Genomic DNA, 6,183 nt, shown 5'->3' on the forward strand with positions numbered 1-6,183 from the left:
CCTGGTGGTAAATTCCCAAAAGGTCGACTGTTTAATTTATCCGTGCCTGAGCACACCGCTATGCGCAGTTATGTGAAGGAATCCCTGGAGAAGGGGCATATTCGCCCGTCATCGTCGCCATTAGGAGCAGGGTTCTTTTTTGTAGCCAAAAAGGATGGTTCGCTGAGACCTTGTATAGATTATCGCCTTCTTAATAAGATCACTGTTAAATTTCAGTACCCCTTGCCTTTGTTATCTGATTTGTTTGCTCGGATTAAGGGGGCTAGTTGGTTCACCAAGATTGATCTTCGTGGTGCGTATAATCTGGTGCGAATCAGGCGAGGCGATGAATGGAAAACTGCATTTAATACACCCGAGGGTCATTTTGAGTATCTAGTGATGCCATTCGGACTTGCCAATGCTCCATCAGTGTTTCAGTCCTTTATGCATGACATCTTCCGAGAGTACCTGGATAAATTCCTGATTGTGTACTTGGATGACATTTTGATCTTCTCGGATGATTGGGAGTCTCATGTGAAACAGGTCAGAACGGTTTTTCAGGTCCTGCGTGCTAATTCTTTGTTTGTGAAGGGATCAAAGTGTCTCTTTGGTGTGCAGAAGGTTTCATTTTTGGGGTTCATCTTTTCCCCTTCTACTATCGAGATGGATCCTGTTAAGGTCCAAGCCATCCATGATTGGACTCAGCCGACATCTCTGAAAAGTCTGCAAAAGTTCCTGGGCTTTGCTAATTTTTATCGTCGCTTCATCTGCAATTTTTCTAGTATTGCCAAACCATTGACCGATTTGACCAAGAAGGGTGCTGATTTGGTCAATTGGTCTTCTGCTGCTGTGGAAGCTTTTCAAGAGTTGAAGTGTCGTTTTTCTTCTGCCCCTGTGTTGTGTCAACCTGATGTTTCTCTTCCGTTCCAGGTCGAGGTTGATGCTTCTGAGATTGGAGCAGGGGCTGTTTTGTCGCAGAGAGGTTCTGATTGTTCAGTGATGAAACCATGCGCTTTTTTTTCCAGGAAGTTTTCGCCTGCTGAGCAGAATTATGATGTGGGCAACCGAGAGTTGCTGGCCATGAAGTGGGCATTCGAGGAGTGGCGTCATTGGCTTGAAGGAGCTAAGCATCGCGTGGTGGTATTGACTGATCATAAGAACCTGACTTATCTCGAGTCTGCTAAGCGTTTGAATCCTAGACAGGCTCGTTGGTCGCTGTTTTTCGCCCGTTTTGACTTTGTGATTTCGTACCTTCCGGGCTCTAAAAATGTGAAGGCGGATGCTCTGTCTAGGAGTTTTGTGCCCGACTCTCCGGGTTTATCTGAGCCGGCGGGTATCCTCAAGGAAGGAGTAATTGTGTCTGCCACCTCCCCTGATTTGCGGCGGGTGCTGCAAAAATTTCAGGCGAATAAAACTGATCGTTGTCCGGCGGAGAAACTGTTTGTCCCGGATAGGTGGACAAATAAAGTGATCTCTGAGGTTCATTGTTCGGTGTTGGCTGGTCATCCTGGAATCTTTGGTACCAGAGAGTTAGTGGCTAGATCCTTTTGGTGGCCATCTCTGTCGCGGGATGTGCGTTCTTTTGTGCAGTCCTGTGGGATTTGTGATCGGGCTAAGCCCTGCTGTTCTCGTGCCAGTGGGTTGCTTTTGCCCTTGCCGGTCCCGAAGAGACCTTGGACACATATCTCTATGGATTTTATTTCAGATCTTCCCGTCTCTCAAAAGATGTCAGTCATTTGGGTAGTCTGTGATCGCTTTTCTAAGATGGTCCATCTGGTACCCTTGTCCAAGTTGCCTTCCTCCTCTGATTTGGTGCCATTGTTCTTCCAGCATGTGGTTCGTTTGCATGGCATTCCAGAGAATATCGTTTCTGACAGAGGTTCCCAGTTTGTTTCGAGGTTTTGGCGAGCCTTTTGTGGTAGGATGGGCATTGACTTGTCTTTTTCCTCGGCTTTTCATCCTCAGACTAATGGCCAGACCGAACGAACCAATCAGACCTTGGAATACTTTGTTTCTGCCGATCAGGATGACAGGGTGTCCTTTTTGCCTTTGGCTGAGTTCGCCCTTAATAATCGGGCCAGCTCGGCTACCTTGGTTTCGCCATTTTTCTGCAATTCTGGGTTCCATCCTCGTTTCTCTTCAGGACAGGTTGAGTCTTCGGACTGTCCTGGTGTGGATACTGTGGTGAACAGGTTGCAGCAGATTTGGACTCATGTAGTGGACAATTTGACCTTGTCCCAGGAGAAGGCTCAACGTTTCGCTAATCGCAGACGCCGTGTGGGTCCCCGACTTCGTGTTGGGGATCTGGTTTGGTTATCTTCTCGTCATATTCCTATGAAGGTTTCCTCTCCGAAGTTTAAACCTCGTTTCATTGGTCCTTATAGGATTTCTGAGGTTATTAATCCTGTGTCTTTTCGTCTGACCCTCCCAGATTCTTTTTTCATACATAACGTCTTCCATAGGTCATTGTTGCGGAGATACGTGGCACCTATGGTTCCATCTGTTGACCCTCCTGCCCCGGTTTTGGTGGAGGGGGAATTGGAGTATATTGTGGAGAAGATTTTGGATTCTCGTGTTTCAAGACGGAAACTCCAGTATCTGGTTAAATGGAAGGGTTATGCTCAGGAGGATAATTCCTGGGTTTTTGCCTCTGATGTCCATGCTCCCGATCTTGTTCGTGCCTTTCATGTGGCTCATCCTGGTCGGCCTGGGGGCTCTGGTGAGGGTTCAGTGACCCCTCCTCAAGGTGGGGGTACTGTTGTGAATTCTGTGGCAGAGCTCCCTCCTGTGGTCACAAGTGGTACTTCGGCTGATTCTCTGTGGGAGCTACCATTTGTGGAGGAAACTGGTACTGCTGCTTCTGAGTTTCCTTCCTCAGGTGATCTGGTGAGGTCGTTAGGTGCTTCTCTACTTAACCCCACCTAATGCTTTGAATCATGCTTCCTGTCAATGTTCCAGTGTTGGACTTGTGTTTCTCTGGATCATTCCTGTGGCCTGCTGCTCTGCATAGCTAAGTGCTTCTTTGCTATTTGTTGCTATTTTTTCTGTCCAGCTTGTCTATTTGTTTTGCTGGAAGCTCTGGGACGCAAAGGGTGTACCTCCGTGCCGTTAGTTCGGTACGGAGGGTCTTTTTGCCCCTTTGCGTGGTTTTCTTTAGGGTTTTGTGTAGACCGCCAAGTTATCTTTCCTATCCTCGTTCTGTCTAGAATATCGGGCCTCACTTTGCTGAATCTATTTCATCCCTACGTTTGTCTTTTCATCTTACTCACAGTCATTATATGTGGGGGGCTGCCTTTTCCTTTGGGGTATTTCTCTGAGGCAAGGTAGGCTTATTTTTTCTATCTTCAGGCTAGTTAGTTTCTCAGACTGTGCCGAGTTGCATAGGGAGCGTTAGGCGCAATCCACGGCTGCGTCTAGTTGTGTTCGGAGAGGATCAGGGATTGCGGTCTGCAGAGTTCCCACGTCTCAGAGCTCGTTCTATTATTTTGGGTTATTGTCAGATCACTGTATGTGCTCTGACCTCCATGTCCATTATGATACTGAATTGCCTTTCATAACATGTTACTACACTAACTGTTATGGCTGAGCAGCCTCTATGGGTCTCTTCAAGAGAGGACCCTCCTAGTTGTTTGGAAAACAAAAAACATGCCAAATCATAAGGAAGATCCATATTTCCCTTTAGTATGGGGTTTGGTGGAAATCTGTTCTCATCCGTTTTGGATATTTTATTAATCACTGACAAGTTATACTTCAGGAATTCTGCAGAAATCACCTTGGAATGTCAGCAGCGCGTGGGTGGCCCAGCAAATGAGTCGTCTCTGCACCAAACCAGTCGTATCAAATATCAATCCTCTGTGTAGATCCATTTTGGGAAATAAATTCTTACACTGGGAATGATCAGATTGACACGTTGGGTGGGGGGCTCTGCTTTAAAGAAAACATTAAAAAAATTAACATTAACAGGAGTCACCTTATATTCTGCAGAACCTTCTGGGAGGTACATGGATGGATATGTCTATATGCCATAAATGCGTGAAATTGGTGAAATCACATTTATTTGTATTTATGTCAGGTATATGTGAGGGATAGATGATAGATAATAGATAGATAGATAATAGATAGATAGATAGATAATAGATAGATAGATAATAGATAGATAATAGATAGATAGATAGATAGATAGATAGATAGATAGATAGATAGATAGATAGATAGATAGATAGATAATAGATAAATAGATAATAGATAGATAGATAATAGATAGATAGATAGATAGATAGATAGATAGATAGATAGATAAATAGATAGATAATAGATAGATAGATAGATAGATAGATAGATAGATAGATAGATAGATAGATAATAGATAGATAGATAATAGATAGATAGATAGATAGATAGATAGATAGATAGATAGATAGATAGATAGATAGATAGATAAATAGATAATAGATAGATAATAAAAGAAAAAAAGATATCAGATGTGTATACTATGAGTGGCATAACTAAATTATGATGGTCCCCGAAGAAAAATTTGGACCTGGGCCCCCACCTGCATGACGGCCATACATGTTCATCCCCCATGTAATAAAGATTCCATCCTGTCTCCTTTCTGTAATAATTTCTCCCATCCTGACACTTTCCTGTCATAATTTCCCCCATACTGGCCCCCTTCCTGTAATAATGTCCCCATCTTGGTTCCTTCCTGTAATAATGTCCCCATCTTGGTTCCTTCCTGTAATAATGTCCCCATCTTGGACCCGTCCTGTAATAATGCCCCCCTTCCTGAGCCCTTCCAATAATAATGCCCCCCATCCTGGGCCACATGCTGTAAGCAAGTCCCCCATCATGGACCCAGTCTTCGCCCCCATTCAGGGCACCTTCCCCTTCCTGGTATAATGTTCCCCATCATGTAAAATGTCTCCCGTCCTAAGCCCTTTATTTAATAATGTCCTGCATACTTGGCTCCTTCCTGTAATAATGTCCCCTATCCTGGCCCCTTATAGTAAGAATGTCCCCCATCCTGGCCCCTTATAGTAATAATGCCCCCCAGCCTAGGCCACATGCTGTAAGAATGTCCCCCATCCTGTACCCTGCCCTCGCCCTCATTCTGGGTCCCTTCCAATTCCTGGTATAATGTTCCCCATCATGTAAAATGTCCCCTGTCCTAAGCGCTTTATTTAATAATGTCCTTCATCCTCGGCTCTTTCCAATAATAATACCCCCCCATCTTGGGCCACATGCTGTAAGCAAGTCCCCCCATAAAGGAATTTTATTCTCTTTCTTCTCACCCATTATGGGCCTTCCCCTTCCTGGTATAATTTTCCCCATCATGTAAAATGTCCCATGTCCTAAGCCCTTTATTTAATAATGTCCTCCATCCTAGGCTCATTCCTATAATAATGTCCCCCTTTTCGGGCAACTTCCTGTAATAATGTCCCACTCTCGCCCTTCCACTATTAATGTCCCCTGTCCTCAGCCCTTCCAGTAATGATACCCCCCTATTATTATTATTATTTATTTATATAGCACCATTAATTCCATGGTGCTGTACATGAGTAAGGGGTTACATACAGTGTTCTCCTACCTGTGCCCCTTCCTGGTATAATGTCCCCATCCTGGGCCACTTCCATTTTTCTAAAGCACCTTTTAAAAAGAAACAAACGATTATTTTTATATTCCCCCGACGTCCTCCTTTATAGATGGTGCAGAAGCCGGCAGTTGACTTCAGTGGGCGGCACGGTCAGCGCAGGATGTCACTGCCGCGCACGGACATTTGCTGCCATCCTCTGATTTGCCGGTAGTGTGCATTGCAGTGCAGGGAGCCTGCGGGTCTCTGCTGGACCCTACACATTTCATCTGAATGTGTGCCTGAGGATGCACATCCAGGTGGAGTTGGCGTCAACGGTCATAGTCTCAGAGGGTGCGTTATTGTTTCGCCCCTGTATACTCTATATGAGATAGAAGCCTTTAAAGGGGAAAACCGGTGCAAATTCATTATATGAGTCACATAATGGCCAGAAATAATGTTATTCCTCATATACACACACATGACAGCTAATACTGAACAGTTAACTGCCAGATATGCTGTAAAAATTAAAAAACAATGCTATAATGCTCTATACCTCATTCATTTAGGAGCTTTTGGTGTCTAAATTAATTAATTTGGTATGGGGTCTGTATTAATTAACAAGTCTAATCTAG

The sequence above is a fragment of the Ranitomeya imitator genome, chromosome 4 (genome assembly GCF_032444005.1).
Source record: "Ranitomeya imitator isolate aRanImi1 chromosome 4, aRanImi1.pri, whole genome shotgun sequence".
Lineage (NCBI taxonomy): Eukaryota > Metazoa > Chordata > Amphibia > Anura > Dendrobatidae > Ranitomeya > Ranitomeya imitator.